The following is a 27345-nucleotide window of genomic DNA, read 5'->3' as shown; positions in this document are numbered from 1 at the left end:
GCCTATGCATACTGTCGATCTTGTGTATCCCAGTAAAATACAATTATTATTTTTACTTATTTTCCCTATATTTTGTAAATTAACTGAACCAAATTTGGTTATTCATAATCATTAAGTAGTTTTGGTGCTGATTTATTATTGTTTTTCTTTGCTTTTTAATGAGCATTCATTGGAGGTAGGGACAGTTTCATATATCTTCCTTCATACACTTGTTGCCATATGCCAAAGTATATTTTGGACCAAACCATCCTACAAAAACCAATATTTATTGGAATAAAAATGTGAAATTAGTCATAATTGTGTTAACTCAATAGTGATATGCAGTGGTCTGTTCTTTTAAGAGTTCCACCTACAGCTTGTATTAAAAAGTTGACTACAGCAAACACAACAGCTATTCTAGAGGCAAGAATTATTGAATATTATAATTGGTCTTCATAATCAGAATCTTCTGTAATTGTGGTGAGGTTCAAGTCTGTTTAAAAACCAAATCTCAGGTGCCATTTCAATGATACAGAATTTGTGTAACTAGTTCAGTCAAGGAGATATATAATATTTCTAGCCTATCCACACAATTTGAAATTGCACCACAAAATTTGCCAGTGAAAACCCATTTCAAAAATCTTTTATGCTATTTAATAAAAATCTCTTTTTCTAATCAGAGATAAAGATAACTGGAATGTTTTAGTAGCTACTATATCCTTTAGATTATCTGAGAGCCAACCCAGTTAAGAGAAGTAACTACCCTTGGTTGTAAATTAAAGCTCTGCTTATCATATATTCACACACAAATGCATGCGTGCACACACACACACACACACACCTGACTATCCTTAAGTATTTTAGCATATATTACAGATATTACAACATCATTTTATAATGAGGACCATTAAGCTCAGAGAGGTTAATCAACTTGACTCTGAATTTACAACTAGTAACTGGGAAAAGAGAGTGTTGACCCCTCTCTTATGGCCTTAGACTACATATTCATGCATGTTCTTTATACCCCATTATTCCTCGTGAGCTTATTCTATCTCTGGGTGCTAAAATTCAAATAGCCCTATTTATTTCACTAAGCATGATGTTCTCCTTGGTACCAAGAAGGAAATGCTAAGGACTGCTGTAAAATATTTATCTGTTGCGACTTATTTCTTGGGGCACATAGCGACTTCTGTGTTAGTCAGTTTGCTGTGGATGACAATGAGGTACCGTGTCTGGAGAAGAGCATGGAGATGATTGAGTAGGAGTTAGTATCAACAGGTCAGTAAATTACTGCTGGCACGGGGAAGCAAGCCACAGAAGCTGGCATGCCCAGATTGAACTAAATGGGAAAAAGTAAGAGAGACGGGAGTGGAAAAGCTCCCAGCTAGATACTGCATAGAAAAGGTGTGTTCTGACTCCATGTGGATGCAACTTGGGTAAATGATGTTGGTTTAGTTCTTTGGTGATTTCCAAAAGATAGACTATGGATTCCAATGAGAATGTGATAAATATCTAGTTCTAATCAAGAAGGACAGCACTGTATTATTTCTGCTCCATATCTTTTCCTGCTGATGGTAATAGCTTCACACTACAAAGAATTCTCTTTTCTAACAAACCATGGTTAAAAGTGTTAAGATTTCTTTTTAATGAAGTGGTGCTTTCTGAAGTCATTCCCTTGAGGTCTGATTGCTGCCATAAAGTTAGCACCTGAGATACAATATAGAATTTGATTTACATACAGAATTCTATATGTTAATGTATCTGAAGGTGATATATTAGGTCAAAGTAGCTGATCATCTTTCATCATGGGAACAGAAACAGGAATTGTATGTTCTATGTTGATCCTCTTAGATACATAAGAAAGGGCCACTTTCTTCCCTGCTTCTAATATGGAAATTGATGATATTTATGTGCTTTCCGTGGCTTATTTTTAAACATATATTTTGGCTGAAAAAATGAAATTCTGTGATATAGCCTAATAAGATAATTTGGTATTATTTCTTATCCAATTTTCAAAGGCATTTGTGAGGGGACTTTTGTTTATTTTTTGCTATGTATAAATTTGGTTTTACTTTTAATTAAGGTTTAGTTGACATAATATTATATTAGATTCAGGTGTATAGCCTAGTGACTCAACAATTACATGCCTTAAAAAATTCTCACCAAGACACATGTTAACTACACTTCTTGAGGGGACGTTTTCTTAACTTCTTTCTGAATCTTCATTCTCCTGACAGCAGGTGACCGAGTTTGCAGTCTTTAGTGGAACAAACATCAAGGTCCCTATCTCCTTTCTGTCCTGTTGAACTGTATATGTGTTACAGTGCTTGGTTTTATGCTTTACTTCATACCTTTTGTACATTCTGCTAGTTCTTTCTACTAAATCAAGTGATAAGCTGTTTCGGGGACTTGGCTAGATTCAGTTTGGAAGCATATTCAATCCAAGATTACTGGAAATGTTTAGAAAATGTTTACCTCCTAGAAAGTAATCAGTTAGATTTTTCCCTGGTCTTTGTGGAAGGACCTGATTGGTTTTCTTTTCCCTTTTAATGTAACACATAGAATGAGAGAGAGAGAGAGTGTGTGTGTGTGTATGTTTGTAATGCGTGTGTATGTGATGATGAATACATATACACACACACTTTTCCCAAATTCATTCATCTGCTAAAATCATACCAGGGAAGGAAAAACTCTTGTTTGTAAATAATGCTTACCTTAGGAAAGTCAACAGCAACAGAAATTATAGGTTACACTTTTCTGGCCTGGGCCATCTTGAATCCAGGTCTCTTTGACTCCAAGGTTTCTATTCTTTCAATGATATCATGCTTCCTTCTAGAACTGTATCTGAATCCCAACAGCCCGAGGTAATACAAATCTGGTAAGAATTATCATTGTTGACTGTAAGAAAAGGATAATTTTGATGAGTAATTGTGATATTAAAGGAAGGGGAAACTATGGCTAGAAGTCTTATTTATAATTTCTGGTCCATTGTAATAATTCATATTACCTCCCTTTCTTCACTTTTAAAGTGTCCCAATTTGGATGAGAAATTACAAAGTCACTTTAGCTGTGGGTGATGTTTTTATCCTGGGATCCAATTCATTGTTTGTTTGTTTGTTTCTTTCTTCCTCCCTTCCTCTGTCTGTCTCTCTGTCTCTCTCTCTGTCTCTCTCTCTGTCTCTCTTTGAGGAAGAGGGAGAGAGAGCTGGGGAGGGGCAGCGAGAGAAAGAGAGAATCACAACTAATCTCCTCACTGTCAGAGCGGAGCCCAATACAGGGCTCTAACTCACAAACCCTGAGATCATGACCTGAGCTGAAATCAAGAGTCAGATGCCTAACCAACGGACTTTTGGTCAGTTGAGCCACCCAGGTGTCTCATTTTCACTCTTTTTAATTCTTTAAAAGTTCCTAGTAAAATAGTATTTTTCTAGGACATATTGTGAGTCTTAAAGGACATTTAAATTACTTAAAAATGTGTCTGCTGATTGGGCTGTAGTGCCCAATAAATGGTCAGTTGCATTAAAACAGAAGGTAATTTGGGTGAGCTAAGTCGGGCACACCACATCGTAAGAGGAAACATAACCTGGGGGGATTTATTGTTCATGCCCTTCTCTCCATCTAGTGTAGAGAATTTCAGAAAACTTAACTCCAAGTTATTCTGCATCTTCTCCTTTGGAGTCTGTTGCTATAATTACAGTGTTAAAACAGTCACAGGAGAACTTCAGAAGGTCTGGAAATTCCAACACATTCTATCAGGAAATAATACTCCCCTGTCTTGAAAGTTTCCGAAATTTTCCTTCAAAAAATCCTGTCGTTTTTGAGGCTCTTTTCCAGTATTTTCCCCCTCCCACCACTTCCTTTCTTGCTCCTTGTAGAATTTTTAGCTGCAGCAGCAACACATTTTCTCATTCATTTGAAATTAATCTCTTTTAATAAACTGACTGGCCTAGAGTAAAGAAAGAAGGAAGGCAACAAGGAAGGAAAGGAAAGGAAAAGAAAAACCATTACTATGGAAATTCCATTGCTTTCTGCCTCCATCAGATTAGGCTGATTGTTGTTCCATATGCTTTTTGACTCCTGGAGTTTTATTAGTTATTGTATTAAGGCCATTAGAGAATGTTTTAAAGACCTGCATTGAGGAAAGGACTTAAGTGAAGGATTAATTCATTTACCTTAAATTTGGCGGTGGTGATCATGAGTTGTTTGGAAAGCTGAAACATAATGCCTTATTTTTCCTTAATAAATGTTTTCTCCCCAGCCCTAATTACTTTCCTAGATAGACTCACCTGACCCAGATTCCTTGCTCTGCAAGGTCATAACTCTGTAGAGCAGTGCTGCTTAAAACGTGGAGGGAGGACAGGCAGCGTCAGCAGCATCTTTCAAATTTCAGAACTGTAATAAATTCAGTAAAGTTGCGAGAAGCAAAATCGACATGCAAAAATCAGTTTCATTTCTAGACATGAACAGTGAAATGTCTGAAAAAGAAATAAACTATCTTATTTACAGTAGCATCTCAAACAATACAATATTTAGAAATATGTTTAAGGAAGGTGAAAGATCTGTACACTGAAAACGGACTTTGCTGAAAAAAAGAAGACGAAGAGGAAAGACATTTTATGTTCTTGCACCAGAAGAATTAGGGTCGGTAAAACGTCTATACCAGTTAAAGCCATCCACAGATTGGGTGTGATCCCTATCAAAATTCCAATCTCATTTTTCACAGAAACAGAACAAATGATCCTAAAATTCAAATGGAACCATAAAAGATCCTGAGTAGCCAAAGCAATCTTGAGGAAGAAAACATAGTTGAAAGTGTCCCATTTTCTGGTTTCAAATTACACTACAAATCAATAGTTACAAAATCAGTGTAGGACCAGCATAAATATGGACACATCAACCAATGGAACAGAATCGGAAGCCCAAAAATAAAGCCATACGTATACAGTCAACTAATATTTGACAAGGGGGCCAAGAATACTCAATGGGGAAAGGATAGTCTTTTGAATAAGTAGTGGAGAGAAAACAGATTATTCACATGCAAAAGAATAAAATTAGATCCCTCTTTTATACCCTTCACGAAAATCAACTCAAAATGCATTAAAGATTTAAGTGTAAGACCTGAAACAGTAAAACTCCAAGAAGAAAATAGAGGCAATAAGCTCTTGGATGTTGGCCTTGGCAATGAGTTTTTGGATAGGACTGGTACAGGGAGGGTACCTTTCACTTGGGGGATTTATTTAAGGGCAACAAGGGTCAGAGGGTCCTTCTTGCACGGCTATGTGTGCAATCCCTTTAATTCAAGATAATTAATATGCCAAAGTGGCATATTATGGGGTGACGTAGTCTGTCCCCCTTCAACTCCTAGTGACTAGCGTTTGTTAGTATGGAGACTTCAAAACTTTCTAATTCCAAGTTGTTGCTAACTGTGTTGAACTGCTCGTCATTACTGGACCAAAGTCCAGATTTTCCTCTGTCCCCCACCCTCAGGTTTTTCCCTCATTGGGCCCTTCCACTGGCACATTACATCTCCACTCTGCTCTGTCACCGAAATCTGCCCATTTTCCAGGACGCTGTATGCGTGGTAGTTCATTCATGAAGCGTTTCCTGACTCTCAAACTCCCCCTCTAGAATACTGATCTGTGCCCCCACTTTCATCTCAAATATCTTGTATCTCCTTGATATTTCTTCATTAAACAAATATTTACTGAGTGTCTGCTTTGCCAACAAAGTAAGAAAACAGATTTAGTTCCTGCCCTTATGGAGCTTATATTTTCTGTGCTTGGGAACTAGAATTTCTATTTTCTCATGTAATTTAACTCATTTCACATCATGTTGTCAGTATTTTTCCTTCTTTTACGTGTTTAACTGTATTGAAAGCTCCATGAGATCATCCTGCCTCTCTTTAGCTTGCTGTTGTTTATACATAGTAGTTCAGTATATTTTAGTTCCGTTGAGGACCTCTCCATATTATAACTAAAGGGACTCTATCTAACGTGTGTTGTGATTGCCAGTTTTTGACCTTTTGCCTGCAGCGTTGATCTGTTTAGCCTGACCTTTGTAACTGTTCTATGCATTTCTGCCTTTCAGGAATCTATTCCCATTTGTGATGTTGTGATTTATGATAGGTAACATATATTTAGTCTTTGACCCCTTTTCTGGCACTGAACTCCTAAAACGCCTGGAATTTCCAGAAATGAGAGTAATAAAGGTGTTTTTGTCATGTTAAAGAGGTTTTCCAAAAGCACCTAAGGGTGGGGGCTGGTTGCCTGGAGAATGGATCCCAGGATTGGAGGATTGGAACTTTCAGGCACCCCTCCCCCACAAGAGGGGCTGAGGGTTGAGGACAATTGCTAATGAGCAAATATTTCGATCAATTATGCCCAAGTAATGAAGCCTCCATAAAAACCAAAGAGGATGAGCTTCAGGGAGCTTCTAGGTTAGTGCCTACGATGCTTCCATGTGCCACCATGCTGGGCTGTATACTCCCATGAGGACAGAAGCTCCTTTGTTCACTACCTCACCATATGTAACTCAGCATCTGGCTGTTGATTCTTATCCTTTTATGTCCTTTGTAACAAGTTGGTAATCTAGGGAGTAAGCTAGTTTGCTGAGTTCTGTGAGCCTCTCTAGAAAATTAATTGAATGCAAGAAGAGGTAGCCCTGATTTATAGCTCATTGGTCAGAAGCAGAAGGTAAGAACCTGGACTTCCGATTGGCATATGAAGAAGGGACAGTCTTGTGGGACTGAGCCCTCAGGGTAGATAGAGTCAGAATTGAAGTGAATTGTAAGACACCCAGCTCCTGGGGGAGAATTGCCTAGTGGTACAGGGGGAAAACTTGCAGGCATCTGAATTAGTCCTAGAACCTTACTATTTATCTTCCTGCTCCACAAAGCCTTTTTAGACCATGTGGACCCATAATGTTTCCTTATAAAATCCTCTACTCTGGATATTACTCTGGATTTTTCTGGAACTGTTTAGTGACACATTTTTGTTAAGTTTATGTTATACTAGACGTGATACCTCAGCTAAATGTTAAACTCCTCGAAGGCCAAAAATACAAATGTAACCTGTTTAGTACTTAGTAATATGTCTTGTCCAGGAGTGCTGAATAAATCTAGATTGAGGGCACGTATGCTAATCCACACCCACATGGCTCAGTAAAATTTCATCCTTGTCACTTCTGGTGACCATTAGCTTGCATGCCCTGTGCCTTGCCCACAGCAGAGGTATTACTGTCCTCTACCAATAAAGAAAATATCCTCCACGAGATAGCCATCCATACGCTTATCTGCATTTTCTATTCTGGCGTACTCTCAGTTATTAATTACCCTGAGATCTATAATAATCTGCAGATTGGTTCTTTACATTGAGACTTAGGAAGGCAAAAGGGCTTTTGAGTTTGTATAATGATAAAGTAATAATCCATGTGACACCATGTGACACAGGTTCTGTCATCTACATTATATGGGGAGAGCTATGTACTGTTTATAAAATCTACTCACGAACAAATGAAAATTAACCACAGTAGTTTCTGAAAGCCATTTTCATCCCCTTCAGTAAGAAATTAGTAATATTTTTTTTTATAATCTAGGTGGCTAATTGAGTTGTTCATTTATTAGCCAATCCTTGGCACTAGGTGCCAAGCATGTTAAGTTTTGTGTATGTATTCCTTTAATTTTTAAAAAGTTGTTAGTGAAAGAGAGCATGGGAGTGGGCGAGAGGGGCAGAGAGAGAGAGAGAGAGAGAGAAACTTAAGGAGGGTCCATGCTGATGTGGGGTTCATTCCCACTGCCCTGGGATCATGATGTGAGCCGAAATCAAGAGTTGCCAGCTCAGGCACCCTGTGGTTGGAACTATTATTATCTCAGTTTTACAAATGAAGAAACAGGTGTGAAGAGGTAAGATGTGCTCACCCAAAGGTGTTGAGCTAAGGTTTCAACTCCGGAAGAAATGGTCTGGAGTTTTATAATCTTGTCACACTCTTAAACTGTATGCTCTGTTGAAACTTTGGCTCTAACATATTCTTATCTGTGTATCTATGTGGGCCCTGCTGGGACACTTCTTTCCTCTGTCACCGAATGGAAGTCAGTTTCAGTTTGCACTTGTTCCTAAAAGTCCGTTAGCTCTGTCACTAAGCCTTCACTGCCTTTGGTCTTTCTCATAGTTCTTTCTTCAAGTTGATGTTGTTTTGCATACTGTGATTGTGAGGAGAAATTTGAGGTTCCTTTGATAAGGGAAAGCCACTTCTGTTGGGAAACAAACCTAAACTAGAACTTTCTTTTGTGAGGCCCCCATACTTCCTATGAATCCCCTTTCGTCACTCCCCATGCTCATGCAATGAGCAGGCATTTGACATATTTGTTTAATGAAAGAGTTACATAGATTCTTCTCCATATAAGGTGTTTGGACTAGCAGTACCTGTCCAATTCGAAGTGCGGTACTTGAGGCGTCTGGGTGGCTCGCTGGGTTAAGCGTCCAACTCTTGATTTTGATTCAGGTCACCATCTCACAGTGTGTGGGATGGAGCCCCATGGCGGACTCTGTGCTGACAGCTCGGATTCTCTGTCTCCTCTCTCTTTGCCCCTCACCCACCTGCCCCCTCTTCCTCTCTAAATAAACATAAAAAAGAACATAATTTTAAAAAACCCACAAACCAGTAGCAACCACTTAACAAATTCTTAGTGTGTGAATGGATGTTGAGTCACAAGTGCACTATGCAAATCTGTTAACTTAATTGAGCTTCAGTGTGTGTGTGTGTGTGTGTGTGTGTGTGTGTGTAGAAAAGAGAATTCCAATTTCCTTCATTAACAAACATTATCAAGCCCAAATCCACATGATGCTATCTTAGTTGCCACCCAAAGTTAGCTTAAAGGAGACACAGTAGAGGCCTTTTTTGAATTCTTTAGGATTTAAAGCACAAAAACAGTGTTGCTGATGAATTTGCACGAGGCATGCAAAGAAGGGCATTACATAGAAAAATAAATGGATATTACTACCATTCCATGAGCCGCAGGTATGTATTGTCCAAATGGACTTATGTGAAAGGTTTCTAATGGAAAGATAACAGACGTAAGGCCTCTTCAGATGGAGACATTAGTATTCTGATCCAAGAGCATCAGAGGCATTAGTTTACTTTGAATATTTTCATATCTTTTTACCACTGGGGCCTTTAGTATTGGAACAAATTGATGTCTAGAGTCCAAAAAAGCTGTTTAGTATGTGATAGTAGAAAATTAAATAATGCATTTGTCCTGCAGGCTTCTGGCTCTCACACTTATGCAAAATCGGTAGAATACCCACAGCCTCTTTTTTGAATGTCAGATGTCTTCATTGGAATGGGAGGCAGTCTATTTAATTACTGACCTCAAATGAATGGCAGGAGGATGAGGTTGCATTTCTACATCTGAGTTTCTGTGCCTGTCTCCAATAGCATTTGCTGACACTGAGGAAATGAATTATCATCTTCACATTCCGGAAGTTTTTTTCTAGTCATCACCAGTGGTGCCCATTCTGTACACCATCTCCATCGATGTGGAGATTTAAGATTTAGGAAGTGAATGTATTGTATTTTGTCAGCCTTGAAAAATGGATGCATTAGGAAGGATATCCAAGGCAAAGTTAACTTGGAAGTGGGTGGCATTAACCATCCAAGTTCAAATTTCTGGCAACTCTTGGTCACACTAATCTAAATGATTGTAACTTGAGGGATGGCCAGAATCTGCCTTGACAACAGAGTTCTAAGAGCAGTTAGGAGTAAAGCAAATCAAATAAGAGAATCATTCTGGTTTTTTTTTTAATGTTTATTTTTGAGGGGAGGGGCAGAGAGAGGGAGACACAGAATCAAAGCAGGCTCCAGTCTCTGAGCTGTCAGCACAGAGCCTGACACGGGGCTCGAGCTCAAGAGCTGGGAGATCATGATCTGAGCCGAAGTCAGATGCTCAAGGAACTGAGCCACCCAGGCGCTCCTTGTTCTGTTTCTGTAACAGTTGGTTTTAAATTTGTTTCCGTGGGAATGGAAAAGAGGGTATAAAGTCCTCTGGCATTTTCTGGGTTAATGTCTCCTCCTAATTGCTGTTTGGCCTAGTTCTTTTTTTGTCTGTGTTCCCTCCTTGCAGGGCTCCTGGCTGCTTTGCATCTCAAGGGGGTAGCATATTCAGGACTCCACTTTCCAGTGTGGGTTTCCAAAAGGCAGAGTGAGACATCTGCCACCCACCCACTCTCCTGCCTACCAGGACATTCCTCATTCTCCTTTAGCTGGAGTGTAAAATTAACCTCCTGCCCACACTCAGTGGAAGGGGCTGGCTTTGGTTTTTGTAAGCCATCGTTTTCTTTCCTCTCCTCCCCCCACCTCCCCACACAGCATATCTCCTAATGGCAGAAAAATACAGAATCAGAGAAATAGATGAAAGCATTAAGAAAAAAAGATAGGGGCGCCTGGGTGGCTCAGTCGGTTGAGCGTCTGACTTTGGCTCAGGTCATGATCTTGCGGTCTGTGAGTTCGAGCCCCGCGTCGGGCTCTGTGCTGACAGCTCAGAGCCTGGAGCCTGCTTTGGATTCTGTGTCTCACTCTCTCTCTGCTCCTCCCCTGCTCACACTCTGTCTCAAAAATAAATAAAACATTTAAAAAATTTTTAAAGCAAAAAATATATTAATACTTGACTGTTTCCATTGCATAGCGTATTAAATTGCACAATACACTGGGTCTTGGGGTCTTGGGTTTATGACCCACCATTATGATCTACCAACATCTCTCTTGCCCAGTTTTTTATATTATATAGAAGTGAATGGAGGGTTGCCTGGGTGGTTCATTCGTTGGACCAAAGTGTGGGACTCTTGATTTCAGCTCAGGTCATGATCTCTCGGTTCGTGAGATCGAGCCCTGCGTTGGGCTCTGTGCTGACAGCACGGAGCCTGCTTGGGATTTTTTCTCTCTCCTTCTCTCTTTGTCCCTCCCCTGTTCTCTCTCTCTTCCTCTCTCTCTCAATAAATAAATAAACTTAAAAAAACACGAAAGAAACGCATGGAAGGGGGAAAATAACCTGTGGCCATGACTGTTGTAGTAGTGGTTCTTAAACCTCTTGGCCCAGATAGGTAGAGATCCAGAGCTTACAGGAGGTCACAAGACACCAGAAGAGACATGTGAGAAAATGCAAGCAGATGTTTTTTTGTTTTTGTTTTTGTTTTCACTGATTCAGAGATTCAGGAGTTACTGGTGAAGGGGATCAGAATATGCCACCTCAAAATATGCCACTCTGTCACAGGGGTTATTTTGAGCCAAAAGCACTTGAGGAAAAGCAAACCCAAGAAGAGCCCTCTGCTTTCTCCTTCTTTGCCTAAAAGCAGGGCATCAATTTTTTTTTTCCAGTGGTGAATGCACCCTCCTCCCTTTTCCTGTGCTAGTAGAAAGAAAACAACCCCCAAAGCACGACAGGTAGAAAGTTTGCCCTGAGAGATGTCTGTGCAAACTGATGTTACTAAAATAACCCTTATCTTTCATTAGTTTCCAAGCATGGTCACTTTCTCAGTTTCCTGCTTGTGAGAGCTCAAGCCCCTTTGCCTTTGTCCAGTCCCTTCTCCACAACTTATCACTCTTTATTAAGATGATAGGTGAGTTCTCAAGCCTAATGATTTAATTGGGTTTTTGCTTGTTTACTGTGAACCTACCCATACTCATAAAAATGAAAAACACTGAAATATATTTACCTTTTTTCCTGTTAACCTGGAGTTTTTTCTGTTCCATTCACCAACCCCAGTGACACGCCTAAGAGTGTAGGGGGCAAGTTTATCCTCTCCTACACTGGTGAAGAACTGTTTCTTATTTATCCTCTTTCTAGACTCAGAAAAAAAACTTCTCTAGAACTTATTTATAACTCTGAGCTTCAAATGAAAAATATCCCATGCCATGAATTTCCTCCTTTTTTTTTCTTGAATATTTTTTAGTGTTTATTTACTTTTGCGAGAGAGAAGGAAAGGGAGAGAGAGAGGGAGAGGCGTGAGTAGGGGAGGGACAGAGAGAGAGAGAGAGAGAATCCAAAGCAGTCTCCATTCTCTGTGCTGTCAGCACAGAGCCCGATACAGGGCTTGAACCCACGGACCGCAAGATCATGACCTGAGCCAAAGTCGGATGCTTAAGGAACTGAGCCACCCAGGTGCCCCATGAATTTTCTCCTTTTATCCAACAAACATTTATTGAACCCCTTCATTAGTAAGGCTTATTTCTTGCTCTCATGTGGCTGACAGTCTAGCAGAGATGATTTTTTAGGGTCCATAGAGAGTTTAGATTTGTTCTGGTAAAAATTACCATATAGATGGAAGGTACCATGCTATCTAGACCCATCATGCATCTATCTATCTGTTAGTCATTCATCCATCTTTCAGTCCATCTATTTACATTGTTGTGCTTTCAGATATGGGCTATATAAAGTAGTAACCATAGTAAAATAATGTTTTAAACTTTTAAATACTTAAAATTAAAAAAAAATAAATTAGAAATGGGTGTTCTAATATCATGTAAAAACTACAGATGACAGCTGTGAAACAAAATACAAAATGGCCAGGAATTTAGAGACTGTACTTTCTATTTAAGGTAAACCTAATGGCCTGAATAACTGAGATATTTAAGTATTATTTTAAGAAGAGAATCCATTTATCCAGAGAGGCAAGCATATTGCGGATTCCATATGCTGTGAGGAATCTCATTGGAATGTTACCTAGCATCATAATTAGTTGGCGCTTCTGATTTTTTCCCTCATGGTGGAACGTGGGTCACTAGGCTGCTATTGTCTTTAGGCCAGTCATTGTAAACTGGTATCAGAGTCACCTGGAGGGCTTGCTAGATGTGAAAACACAGATGGGCTGGGTACCGTCCCCAGGCTCCATTTAGTTTTTTCAAGCCTTGGATTGGAGGCCCTCCCGAGTTAAAGATTGGTGAACTTCAAATTTTGACTCTGTGGGGGTGGATGATTCCAGGGACAGGGCCTGGAATCTGCATTTGCAGGTCCGGCTCATGTTGCTGGTCATGGAAATGCACCTTGAGATCCAGCCCTCAGGGACACAGCAGGTCACCAAAATTAGAAAAGCTTGGGTAAGGTTAACCCCTCTTTGTGGATGTTTAGTGGACAGTTGGGGATCATCACGTGCACCTATTGTGTCCTTACTGCCCTGTGAGCCTAGGGTGACAATCACAGCATCACTTTGCTTAAAGTAGAAATGTGTTTGGTGAGGCAGGACCTGCCTGACCACAATGGGCCACAGGAGAAAGAGTTATTGATGTAATTGACCTTATCTGTCAGATTATTTGTTAAAAGTCAAGAGTTATTAGATCCAATACTGCTTCCCATCATTACATAGGCATCTGGGTCTTAATGCTGCATTTCTTAGTAATGTTATCTGGCTTGTTAGGAAAGGACAATGGGAAACACAATTTGTGGCTGGGTATTGGGCCATTTTCTTAGGTGTTGCAAGATGGCACTCACTAAACATGTATCTCACTCTTAAGTTTCTTAGCAGCTGTGGTCTCTGAGATACATAGATGATACTATGCTGTTACCTATCTGACTTGGAGTGCATTTAGACAAGATTTTGTCTTGGCTCAGAAATTTATTAATGTATGCCCTGGAGCAGATTTTCTTATTGTTTCCAACTGGGCCACATTTCCTCCTCTGCTGAGGGGATACTGGTACCTAGCCTTAATTAGGGTTGCTTCAAAGATGAAATCTTATAGCTTGTGAAATGAGCGACATGTAATAAATACTTAATTCTTTCCCTTTCTTTGTATGTCATTTGCTTAATATTAAAATTTTTAAAAATTAATTGAAATTCCCGATTTCAGACATAATTGGAAAGATTTTTTGGTCTCAGGACGTTTCTGTGTTCTTTAAGACTCAGACTGGAGGCCTCCCAGTCAAAGACTGAGCAACTTCAGATTCTGGCCACCTGCTCCCCTTCCTGTCTTTCCTCCTCTGTCTGAACAGGGTGCAGTGGCCAGGGTCTAACTGTGTCCAGCTAGTCCATTTTTGCCATACTATTTATCATCCCTAAGGTGGCAAGTTTGAATATGTCTTTACACTTCTGATAGCTACTGATAACTTGCCAGTTTCCATCATAATAGAGCCAAGTAGGTCCCTTTCAAAGGAGTCTGTCAGGCTGTTTGAAATAGGTCTATCCCTTTTGGCTTGGGAGCTCCCTGCAGGCAGGGATATAGAACCTGACTCTAAGTGGGCAAGAAAGCTTGGAATGGCATCTAATACCCCAAATCCATGAGTCAGGGACATGTCTAAGGGCAGTGCTCTGCTGCTTTACTAATTTTCCAGGGCCCTCGTTCCCTGAGTCCCTTAGGAAACTAATGGGCAGAATCTCTTTGAGGACACGGTCTTGTTTACTCTTTTTCCTTGTGCTTGGTGCGGTGTCCACACAGTATGGGCTCCATCACGATTTTTGAATAAAAGGAAGTAATAAAAGAATTTCTGTGTGATCCCAAGTCATCCAAGAATCTCATGAGAGATTGGCAAGCACCTTTTTAAAAGACCCATTCAAATTGGCAGTGAAGCAGGAAGCATCCTATTAAGGCCTTGTGAAACTGTATTAGTTTTCAGCTCTTTGGTGGACTGCTTTGCACCTTAATAATGTAGCTGCAGGACCGTCCCCACTCCTACAGAACAGAATGTTGGAGCCATTTCTTAGAGATTGCCCAGGGCAGTCCCCTCATTGTACAGAGGAGGAAACTCACCGCCCTTCTGGGGAGACTGTGTTTTCTGGCACAGAAATGCCTACCGATACCTTTTCCTACCTTGTAGTGAACCCAGAAATGAGTTGTGTAATTTAATACGAATGACCATCAGGATACGTTCCACAGAGAAGCCCTGCTAATGGTGGTTATTGACCCTGTCAGTTGCTTGCTGCTGAGGGCTCACCTTGATTGGTAGTTGAAGAGTGCTACCATTTTCCGAGGCCACCAGCACTGACCTGTTGGCCATGGGATTCAGTCCCTCTTCACTCCAACAAAGAATCTTTAATTAATAGCATCTAAAGGAAAACAAATAAGAGAACGGGGCTGCCATGGAAAGCCCTCACTTAGGCCACCAAGGAAAACCAAGAGGCTGATCTTAAGTAACGAGACACTTCCAGATGGATGAAAACAGGTGCACCAAGAGCAGAGCCCAGGGATAGTGGAAATTGTTGGGACACGTCCAGGGTCAGAGACATGATCCAAAAGGAAAGCAATGAAATAAAACATTCCAAGCAGCCTTTTTAAGGCCAGGGGGACTTCATGCAAGCTTCAGATTTTATTGGGTTTTACTGTTATTTCTTATTTTTATCCGAACAAGTAGCGTTTTCATTAGGTAAACAAATCACTTCACTCTCCTCTGCTTTGTATTCTCCTCCCTTTTTTCCTTTTTTGGTCTCTGCTACCATGCACGTGTGGTTAAAACATCTCAGTAGGCCTGTGAGCCAGTAGATATCTCAATGGAAATCATTGATTGATATATTAATAGTTAATTTTTCCTCGTTCTTTTTCAGGGTGTGGTATGGCCAGAAGGAGGGTAATATTAAAGAGGCTGATTGATTTGATGACAACCTTTTGTACCCTGGTGCAAGCAAGAGACTGCTGCCTTCATTCATTTGGGGTGTCTCAGTTGGGTGATGCTAGAGAATTTCCAGCCACACTGCAAAGTCTTTAACTAGAAATTATAGTATTGCCAATAACAAGGAGAAGCAGGCTAATAACATTTCAATTTTTACATTCTTGGCCCCGTTTTTCTTTCACGCTGAAATGTTATTGAAGTATAACTGCTTGTTGAACACACATTAATTCTGGAATTTGTGGTGAATCCAATCACACATAGCTGAATTCACCAGCTCACTGCATAAGCCTTTTGACATTTGAGGCCAAATGTTCAAATCACAAAGCTGAAGGTCGTGGTGTGTATTAGACAAGGAAGAATTAAGAAGATACATAGCCCCCACGATCTCTTGCACAGTCTTTACAAACCTGTCACCATCACCAATGCATTACTTATTAGATTAGGTGAAGGAAATGCTTTTATTTGTTTGTTTGTTTGTTTGTTTATACAGGGCTTAGTTGTGGTGGTGGGTGGAGTCCACTGGTACTAACAGTCAAATGGGAAAGCCTCTTATTTCAACTATAGACCCTTCCTGTTAAACTAACGAGCCTTCTGCTTTGATTTCTTCTGTGCTATCGTATATGTTTTTAGGGTTGATTTTATGCCATTGGACACTCCTTCTATAACTGGCAAACATTTGCATGAACACGGCTCATTAAGTATTTTTAGATCTGCCCCGGCCTTTGCAGAATGTGACTGAACTGGAGAGTTCTATCGCACAGGATTCAGCTCCCTAAACACGGGAAGCGGTGACAGCCGCTTGTGAGGGGGTCAGCCAGCTCCTTTGAGCAGGAGAGCCGGTCCCTAACTGATCTGGAAGTTTGGCGTGAAGGGAAAGGGAAAATAAGCTCACTTTTGCATAAAGTTAGAAAACTTGGATTTTCAAATTTTATTTCCTCCTGGAACATTAAAAAGACTCTGCACTAGGCAGTGAGATGGCAGTTGCTAGCGTGGCTGCTTTCCGAGCAACAGAGCGGGAAGTGTTCCCTTTGCAAAACGTTGCTGAGGCTTGCTTTCCCTAAAAGAGGTTATAATCTCCCCAGGGGGACTGCCTTCGACAGTTTGAGAGATGCTAGTTTGGAGCAACTCAAGACACCTCGTGGAAATGCAGGTTAAAACCAAGTCCACATCAGGAAACGGACCAGGGGCTGTAACATGAAATGCAAAGGTTGAACTTGAGCCTTGCAGTTACACCAGAACCACAAAACCTACGAAACACACGTGGCGTCGTCAACGGACTCAGAATCCCCTGGGTGGATAGGGTTTGAACCAAGGAAATGCGGTGGCCACAGTGCTAAACCACAATGCCAATTAATTTTTATCCATTGATTTTTTGACAGTATGTTTTATTTATCACGCCTGCATCTTTCTCCCTCTTTGTTTAGAGTGATGCAGGAGCCTTTAAAGGTTTGCAAGCTGCCCGAAGCCTTTGCTCACGTGTTGGGGACAATTTTCCTGATCGGTCTGTTTTTCTAGGTGTTTTTCTCTGTTTCTCCCTCTGTTCTGTGCATATGCCCTTCAAGCTAATTTGGATCGCCCTGTCCTTTAATCCAGCGCAGTTAGAAGATTCACTTGCCCTCGCCATCAGCGGCAGTGATTCATTTTATTTATATTTTCGGACTTTGTCCATCCGGTGGTCTGTTTATTTGGAAAGCAAAACAGGAAATGTGGTTAGAATGATTCTCATTATTGGCTCCTGAGCGGATCCTTACCCAATTATGATTCCACTTCTGCATATAGGCAAGTGAGGCAGACTAGATTCTGGTGCTTGGGGTTGCTGGATGTGACAGGGTTTTGAGTGCGAGATGGGGGGATTGACATGATGATGTCGTTCCCTGAGTCGTTAGAATAAAGTTACAGTTCATTATACCCTTTGACAGGAGAGGTGATTGGGGGAGCTGGTAGAGAATGGGCATTTACTGAAGGGTGATTGTTGAGAGATTCCATGTTCCGTAGGTGGGCTAGGGTCTTTCAGTTCCGGGGCTCCCTGTTTCTGGGTTTATATCTCAGGCTTCAATATTGCTTGCATTTCGAAGCTCCTACTTCTATGCCATGTTCCGAGGGAAAGAGGAGTGTTGAGGCTTGTGTCTGGAAAGATTCCATAAGCAGAAGCAAAGCAGAGCTGTGTCAGGTGGTGGAGAGCCCCTCCATGACCTGAAGGAGGTGAGAAAATCCAATATACACGACCATTAATGGATCGTAGCATGTAATGAGAGCAATTCCATTGCAGTTTGGAGAAGAGATGCATCTATCCCGCTCTTTGAATGTTGTTAGAACTGGAGGAGCAAATGAGGGAACAGGAAGTGGTTATAAGCATGTCTTGGCGAGATGCAGCCTCTACATGAATGAAGAAACACTACTTCCTTGGTCCTCATGGCACCCCAGTGAGCAGGGCCTGGGAAGTCTGCTTCTTGGGCAGGTGAGGGTGGGAAACCCTTTGCTTAAGGTCATAACTATGTTTCTGGAATAAAACCGAAATTGGATCCAATCGCCCTTTGGAGAAGGCTGTAAGTGGGATCAACAATGAATAACAAACTGCCCACTGGGCCGGATACAAGACCTTCGGCTCTCTCTATGGAGCTGGCGGATGTTAGAGGTTCTTGAACCCAGGCCTTTCGTAATCAGGAGACAGATACCCTGGGTAGTCACATGATACCTGTGTGAGCTTTCTGGTGTTCTTAAATGTGATTTTAATCCTTAGAAAAACTATTTAAGAGGTACTTTCATTTTGAGTAAGAACATTTGCTTTATTAAAATTAGATTCAAAAATTGAGTTCTTTCTTAAGCTTTGGGTTCAATTTACAAATCTAATTATTTTACTAAATCTGGCAACTTTAGCAATCACTTTCAAAGGTTTTTTTTTTTTTTTTCACAACCTAGTTAATTGAATCACTTAAATATTTTAAACTGCACTTATAAATTTAAGATACTCGATTTTCTTTTTAAGCACTTAAATTGTCTAACAAATAAACTTTCTCATGTGCTTAAATAACACTTGTAAATCCCATAAATTAAAGTTGTAGATATGGTGGGTCTTAATTCTTCTGCACATTACAAGATTATTTAAAACTTTAGGAAAATTTTCTTATAGCTACCAACTTAAAGTTTTAAAAGTTAGGGGTACCTGGCTGGCTCAGTCGTTAGAGCATGTGACTTGTTTATCTCGGGGTCATGAGTTTAAGCCCCACACTGGGTGTGGTACCTACTTAAAAAGACAAAAGTTATTCAGTTATGCCTTATTTAAAACTTGAATAATACACATGATTTCTTAGGTATTCTATGTTGAATTCTCTTAAACAATACAATAGTGTATTTAAAATATCAGCTGCATGGGGTGTCTGGGTGGCTCAGCCAATTAAGCATTTGACTTCAGCTCAAGTCACGATCTCATGTTTTGTGAGTTTAAGCCCCATGTGAAGCCTGCTTCACATTCTCTCTCTCTGTCCCTCCCCTACTTGGTTCTCTCTCTCAGAAATAAATGAATAAGCATAAAAAATAAAAAAATCAATTGCACACAGAATATTATTAAATTTAACAAATATAATAATAGGCTAAGACTGATTGAATTTCTAATTTTTGTACTTTTTTTTAGTGTTTATTTTTATTCTTGAGAGAGAGAGGGAGAGACACATGTGCGTGCACATGCAAGCAGGGGAGGAACAGGGAGAGGGGGAGGTAGAGAATCCTAAGCTGGTTCCACACTCAGCTTGGAGCCTGATGTGGGGCTCGATCTCACAACCATGAGATCATGATCTGAGCCAAAATCAAGAGTCACACACTTAAGTGACTGATCCACCCAGGAGTCCCTGTACTTTTTTTTTTCTAAATTTCCCTAGGATTAAATGACACCTACACCCAATAAGAAGAAAATGTCATACCAAGGGGAATGGGGTTCTTGTCCTAGCATAGGTGAGCTATAGACCCAAAATAACAGGATGGAACAAACAACTTGGTTTTTGCCAAAGACATTGCCCTAATGTTGGGTGCAATAAAGTAGAACTTTAAAAGGGGTTTGATCTCATAGCTCTGCATCTCCAGTTTAAGCAATTTCGGAATCTCCTCACAAAGTTGTAACCGCCTCTAGGCATGTAGCTCACAAGGCAGAGTTTTCATTGTTGCTACTTTTTTCTTTAAGCCTGAGAGAGAGAACACCCACCAGCGGGGGAGGGGGAGAGAGAGGGAGGATCCAAAGCAGCAGAGCCTGACGTGGGGCTCGATTCCAGGAACTGTGAGTGAGATCAGGACCTGAGCCAAAATCAGGAGTTGGATGCTTAACTAACTGAGCCACCCAGGCCCCCCCATTGTTTGTACTTTCTTAAGTCTTCCCCTCTGGAGCATCACATCCTTATGTAATGTTTCTGATACCTCTTCGGAGTGGATGAATGTTGACTCTGTATTCTCAACAAATGTTTTCTTCCTGGCACAACCACAACTTGTTTGGGTAGATGCTAAAAGCATTTCCAATTGGATTTGCATGTGTCACAGCCTTGCCTGAATGTGTTCCCACAGACTGAAGCGATGTCCCGTTTCTCCCACATAGCATCCGCCCCACTATACTGCTGCGTGCTGAATCCCAGGATGTGTTTCCTTTATTGATCTAGCCCTTAACAGTACTTACAAAAGACAGAGCAAGAAGGCAAATGGGAGTATGTATGCAAACCTGGAAAGTCACCCATGCTAATGTGAAATACAGCTCTTTTTAAAAGTATGTTAGGCATAGCTTCTTTACATGGGGCGCTAATGATCTCAAGGGAGGCAACACCTGCAGCACTTACTCTGAAGCCAGACCACCTGGCTTTGCCTCCAGCTCTGTCTCTCATGGCTGTGTCTGTACTACCTGCTTCTCTGGTGGCTCGTCTAGAAAACGGTAGTAGCAAGTCCTGTCCCAGAGCCCTGGAACGGAAGCTTCGAGAACACCAACAGTTGCATCTGTTTGATGATTGGTGTCTCTTCCGCACCTGCAGTAGCACCTGGATATGATATTTGTTCATTTAGCTAAACGTGAAGTGCTTAAAACGGTGACCAGCATGTAGAAAGTTTCCAAATGCAAGTGGGTGATGATCATGTTTTGGGGACCACATGCCTACAGCCTAATCTCACACTGCTCTACAGGGAAACAGTTGACGATGATTCCCATCCCAGTAGTTTCATGCCTGTATTGATTTGTGGTATGTGCTGTTAATTTCACCTGGAGAAAACCCTTGGTAAGCTGAATTACTCCAGCGCTGGAGTGCCCGGGTTAGTTTTAACTTCTGGGGCCCTTGGGTCTTCGGCTCAGCATGTGTGCAACGTTCGTTTTTCCCTGTTCTGTTTTTTTCTTTAATCTGTCTTGTCAGTCTTCTTTCACTCTCAGCCTTTTTCCGGTTTTCTTCTTTCGTGCGCCCTTCACTTGGAGGCAGTCGCTGAAGGCCATTTCTCGGCAATTTAGTTTCATATTTTATCTAGTCTTCCTGGCCCACCTTACAGACCCCTATCCCTGACCATTTCCTAAATCATGACCCTCCCCCCTCGCATAATGTCTACTGTGTTCCCAAGCTCTGATAGCAGAATAGTATTTTTCTCACACTTGAGACATTAGTGGTGTTAGAGTCCTCCATTCTCTCCCCCAGAACCCCGATGGCAGTCAGTGTCGTGTCTGTCCTCCCTATACAGTGGTCTCCACATCTGCTAGTCACACGATCACCGTATCTGTTCAGACCCTTATCGTTACCATCGGCGCTCTTCTCACTGGCCTCCCTACCTCCGTCAGACACTTCCTCACCCACTTGCATGGTGCTGCTAAAGTTGTGTTCTTCATAACAAAATCATATAATCTTTCTCCATGCTCAGAAGCCTCTGGAGAGTCTCTGTTCTCTCATTCCCAGCTTGACTTCCCCTTACATCCTTCCCATATACCTTTGTTTCTTTACGTGACACCCAGGCTACCCACCATCTCTTACGTGGTCTTGTCCCACTGTGACAGGCACAATAATACCCTCCACCCCTGTTCTAATTTCTAGAACCTGAGAAGATGTTAGGATGCCTGGGAAAGGGGAGTTAAGATGCAGCTGGATTGAGGGTAATAATCAGTCAATCTTAAAATAGGGAAAGCATCCTGGATTATTCAGGTGGGCCCAGTGTAATCACAGGTGTTCTTAAAAGTGGAGGACAAGGGCAGGAGAGAGAGTCTGGGGAGGGTGTGACTTCAGAAGAAGATATGTGTGAGATGAACTCCCATCTGCCATTGCTGGCTTTGAAGGTAGAGGAAGGTACCCCCAAGCCAAGGCATGTGAGTAGCTTCCGGAAGTCGGAAAGGGCCGAGACGAAGAACCTCCCTTAGGGCCTCCAGAAAGAAACATCACACCTTGAGTTAGCCTAGTGAGATGCATGTCAGACTTCTACAGAACTGTAAGGTAATGAATTTGTGTTTTCGGCCACTATGCGTTCAGGAAGTAATTTGTTACAGCAGCGATAGGAAACTACCATACCCACCTTCATGCTTCTACTCAAGCTGATCATATTGTTGAAGGCAAGCTTCCCCTTCCACTGACTTCTTGAAATCAGACAGACTGCGGGGTCTAGTGTAAATCTTACCTGCTCCCAGACTTCCTAGATACTTGTAGTCAAAACCCATGTCTGTAACCCTACCATGCTTACCTAAAACCTTGTGTCCTCCCTCTGTCAGCATTTTCTCTCTTTTATTAGATACGTGTGTGTACCTCTCTAACCTTGTATTGTGAGTGTCTGGAAGGTAGGATTCATACATTATTTATTTTTGTATCCCTTCACCGAAGCTTTACATTCAAGCCAGTGCTTTGCTTTTTTTTTTTTTTTTTTTGCATCAAATTGTAAAAATGCAACACACTGTATATGGTGCTAAACGTGAGTCCTGAATGCCCACAAGATGGAGATATTTCCTTAAAAAAAATAATTTCCTTATCCCATGAGACCATTTCTCTTTGACCCATTTTGGAAATGGAAACTCATTTCTTTTTGGTTGAAAATGAAAACAGTGGCATTTCAACAGTCTTGTATTTGTAATTGTAGCTTACGACTAAAAAATAAAATGAAAATTTCATTGACTATTTTAAAATAAAGGCTGGTCTGCACATATATTGGAATTAAATATATTTGCTTAAGAGGACTTCTGTAAACAGCAGGGGAACATGTTCACCAATGCAGTATGGCTGATGGTGGACCGTCTCATTGAGCATTGTTGTGTTACATAGTACATTTTCTGTATTCTAGTTAGGAAGAGGTCAGGAGAAAATGAGGAAACTGTCTTGCTACAATTTAATTTCAAGTTTTCCATTGGAATACAAATTAAAGTCAAGGATGCTCTCTCCCAGGGACTCTTTGATAAGGGGCAAAATTCCAGATTGTGTGAACATACACAGCTGTAAAAAGATGAGAATGAGCACACGCGGGATATCTTCTGAATCTTCTCCTGATAGGCAGGTTTTGGATATTTGCGTTGAGAAATTCATACGCCCTCATCAGTTTTTAAGATACCTGCTAAGTAATGGATGGATAGTTTCTAATGTCCAATGCCCTTTTCTGAGAACTCAGCTGAAGCTACCTGTTCTCTTTCCAATGCCAAATTCATCCCAGAACTGTGTTCTGGAAAGATGAGAAGGAACGTGGGAGGGTGTGTGGACGTGCCGAATTAGTTGGTTTCAGAGTGGGTGGACTGACAGTTTGAAAGCACAAGATAAGCCATGAAGGCAGGATGGGAATAATTTAAATTCAGTTGAAATAACATGAGATTGTTGGATCCTTTCCCTTAGATATGCAGCATTAATGTTCAGAGTAATCCAGGGCCATTATTTTATATCTGAACACATCCTAGCCATAATGACACTAAGACTGGCAAAAAAAGAAACTTCAGGCTTGTTTGAGTAACCTGTCAGTAATGGTCTCCAAATATTTAAAGAACTTGCAGATGGAGAAGGAAGAAAATTATCTCATTTAGTGTGGCATGTAGGGCAAAACTATAGAACCAATGGGCAGACGTTGGGGGGAGGTAGAGTTTGCTCACTCTTACAAAGCATTGTCTTACAACAAGAGCTGTGTCATCATGGAGCACACTTACAGTAACCAAAAGCTTTCCCCAAAAGTCTAGATGGTCATGTTCTAGGGAAATGTTGGATGGCAAGTGATCTTGGATGACCTTCTTGATTTTTTTCCTACCAAGCCTAAAATTCTGTGGTGTTCTCAAAAAGATACACACACACACACACACACACACACACACACACACACACAAACACACACACACACACACACACTTTATGAGTTTTGTAAGTTTCTGTAAAAGAAATAATAACCAAAATTAAAATGACTACTAGAACAGACTTTACTAGCTGTTGACTTTTGTCAGATAAATGAAGATGGCAAACCCAATGCAGTGGTTGTTGGAACCAACTTAAGCTGGAAGCATCTTTCTGGTATTGGGTTTGCCAATGCTAGAGGTTATGAATGAACCCTGGGAACAGTGTGAGATGAAGCCTCAGGTAAATAGGGATAGGAAAGTGCTGGTGAAAGAGCTCACCAGCCCTTTTTAGCAGCTGATACCTCTCTGTTTTGCCTGCACTCTTTGAAATACTAAAATTCTCCTTCATGTTGGGTAGAGTAACTGATTGCAGTGAGAGTTGTACTTCAGTGCTCTTTTTTCCCCCCTGTGAAGGAGGAATGAGTTGTCAACCATGGGTACCAAATCCCAAGCTTTCCTTTGCACAGCTCTGGCCCCCATGTTGGTAGGGGCTTCTGTCTAAGGCCTCTGTCTCCTTGAGGGATTGTATTATGGGGGTCAAGATTCTCTATTCATTCAAGTTCTGTCACAGCCTGGATGGTTTCCAGCACTAACTGGATTATCACCTGGCCAGTGGCAGCAAATTGCTCAGGGACTTTGAATCTTGCAGAATGCCTGGAGTCCCATTCTGCTGTCACTAAATACCTCCTGGCAATGAAGGTGTGATTTCCTTGGGGCAGTGCTGAGGACTTTTTAATTAGGATTCTTCTTTTTAGCGTGCTACCTTAATAGGTGGGTTAGAAAAATAAATGAGGCTGTGGGAGAGCTTGGGAAATGGGAGAGCTCTTGTTAATTGGTGTTAGAAATGGGAGAGAAGTGGCCAGAGAAGGCTCTGCAGTGTGGAAGGTGGGAGGTGATGAGGGTGGTAGCTGATAATAGGAAATAATCTATGATTACACCTTTTTTCAGCAAGTTAAAAATGTTCTAGAGATGTGACAGGAGCTATTAGCCTGTTCTGATCAAACAAAAAGCAAGTTTTATGGATGACGTTTGTTATCAGACCAGCATAGGTAAAAGCTTCTAATTATCAAGAGGACATATACTTAGTTAAAACTTGGAGCCAACTAGATTCGACTTAAACTTAGACCATTCATTTAGGCTCCATGAGGCTCATTTTCTTCATCTTTAAAGCTTGCACAATAATGCTTGCCTAATCCCATTATCTTGCAAGTTAAAGGAAATGAAATAATGCAGTGAAGGTGTTTGGGCTGGTATCCACCCAGAGGTAGTATTCAAGAATTAGAATTAAATGGCATTTTCAGGACCCAAGCTAAGGAACATATAAGTTCCCAAAAATACTGCTCCCCTTTCCTGGAACAGCCCATATTGAGTGCATATATTTGTAGGGGTGGGGGTGGGTGGGTAAGAAACTGCAGCCTTTAGTTAATAACTCATAGTGCTTCAGGAGACCTATTTAATCACACGTCTGTGCTTTAATTTCTCGACCATTCCATGAGTTTCATAACACTAACTGCTCCTTTCTCACAGAGAAGCCACAAAGGTAGATATTACGAATCTATGCAATATTTTCATTGTACCAAAGAAGGGCATTTGAAGGAAACTGTAATGTGTTTCCTCAAGACCTGAGTGATCAATATGAGGTTTTCAGCTCAAAATCAGATCTCCTGACCGCATTATTACATTTATGCCTGACATACATCAGTTTTTATACCTTAAGAGAAGAAGAAATCTCAAAATATGATAGAGATTTAGGGATATGGCAAAGGCTTTTTTTGTTTTGTTTTGTTTTGAGTACAGGAAATTCTTTGAGTGAAGGAAAGAATTGTTGGAACTCTTTGTCCTTCCTGAATGCCTGATGGACACCACATAATGGCTAAGCTGCTTCTTCCTTGTCGACTGAGTACCAGGGGTGAAGGACATTGTAAACATGGTATTGGGCAAAACACTGGTCCTGGTAACTGCTTTTCAGATTTGATTTCTGAATGATTTTCCAGTAGAAAGTTAAGTAGAATCATGAACAAGTATTCAGCCAGGAGCTAAGGATTAAAAAGTAGATACGACTAGTAATTGAGGAGACAATCACGCGTAAATGCTTCCAATTAACTAAGACCTGTATTGATGTAGCTCTGCTCAAAATTGGTTTGGAAACACCCCAGGATGGTGTGGGGGATTGTACGGAAAGACTCTCCTCTTTGAGAAAGCTCTTATGGCCGTAGCATAACATGATACAATTCTATGTAATTTATTCATTAACACAACAAACGTGTTGAGCATCTTCTGGTCCTGGAGATTTGTTGGTTTGTGGAAAATCAATTGTGCATTCTGTCATTAAGGAGGTGATGGTCTAACTGAGAAAGGAGAACCTACGCATAAACACTCAGTGTGAGAATTAGCATAGGATTGTTTTGCCTTGACTGGTAGAGCACAGCTTAGCATCAGTGGGTGACAACCTACCACCCACCCCCCATCACCACCAAGGCTTTGAATTTTTATTACCTATATTAAAACATGCTTTCCTAGAGATTAGCTTATTTAAGCTTTGTAACAACCCTTTGAGGTTGACTTCCTGTTTTGTAACTACAAAAACTGACTCGGAGCTTTAAAGGATAGTCTTAAGTTCACACCGCATGTTATTATAGATTCCAGTACTTGAACCTAGATTTCCTGATTCTAGTATCTTGCAGCTAATTCCTTGATTATAAGCTGTCTGCCCACCCACTGCCTTTTGTTCAGAGCCATTGCCTGAGGACTGTTTGATGACCTTGCTCTGTATCTAGGGGTGACGGATAATGTTTACCCACTAACACCTTGATCACCTCAACATTTATTTAAAACCCCCAATATCCAGGGAATCACCACTCTAAGATACTCCTTAAGTAAATAATCTCTCTTGATTGGATATATGCTGTAGAAGGTTTGATTAAAAGATTTCACAAGTCGGGTGCCTGGCTATCTCTGTCATTAGAGCATGAGACTCTTGACCTCTAGGTTGTGTATCTGATCCCCCTTTGGGTATACAGATTACTTAAAAACATAGGGGCACTGGGCTTGCTCCATCAGTAGAGCATGTGACTCTTGATCTTGAGGTTGTAAATTCGAGCCCCATGTTGGGTATGGAGATTGCTTAAAATCTTAAAAATTAAAAAGACTCCATAGGAATAGAGAATGGTGGAATGTCTTCCCCAACCCTGCAGCTGGAAGGCATGGCATAAAACTCATCCTGTTCTAGCTAAGAACACATTCGTTGAAGGCTCTCATAATTGCAGTGAATTGCAACACCTTGCAAACCAACATATAAAACACTGGAAAAAACACTGAATTTTTTCCTGTGTTAATTCAAGTTCCCTAGTGGACTTTAAAACAGTTAATACCAAAAGTAGTGAAAACATCTAACTATTGCTTTAGCATATTCTGTCGTATTACATCTTTCTCTTGTTGCTGTATATCCTTGTTCTTCTTCATAGCAAAGACTTAATTAATACTCTGAGAT

Source organism: Lynx canadensis, chromosome B1 (genome assembly GCF_007474595.2).
Source record: "Lynx canadensis isolate LIC74 chromosome B1, mLynCan4.pri.v2, whole genome shotgun sequence".
NCBI classification, from domain to species: domain Eukaryota; kingdom Metazoa; phylum Chordata; class Mammalia; order Carnivora; family Felidae; genus Lynx; species Lynx canadensis.
Note: the sequence above shows the minus strand (reverse complement) of the source record.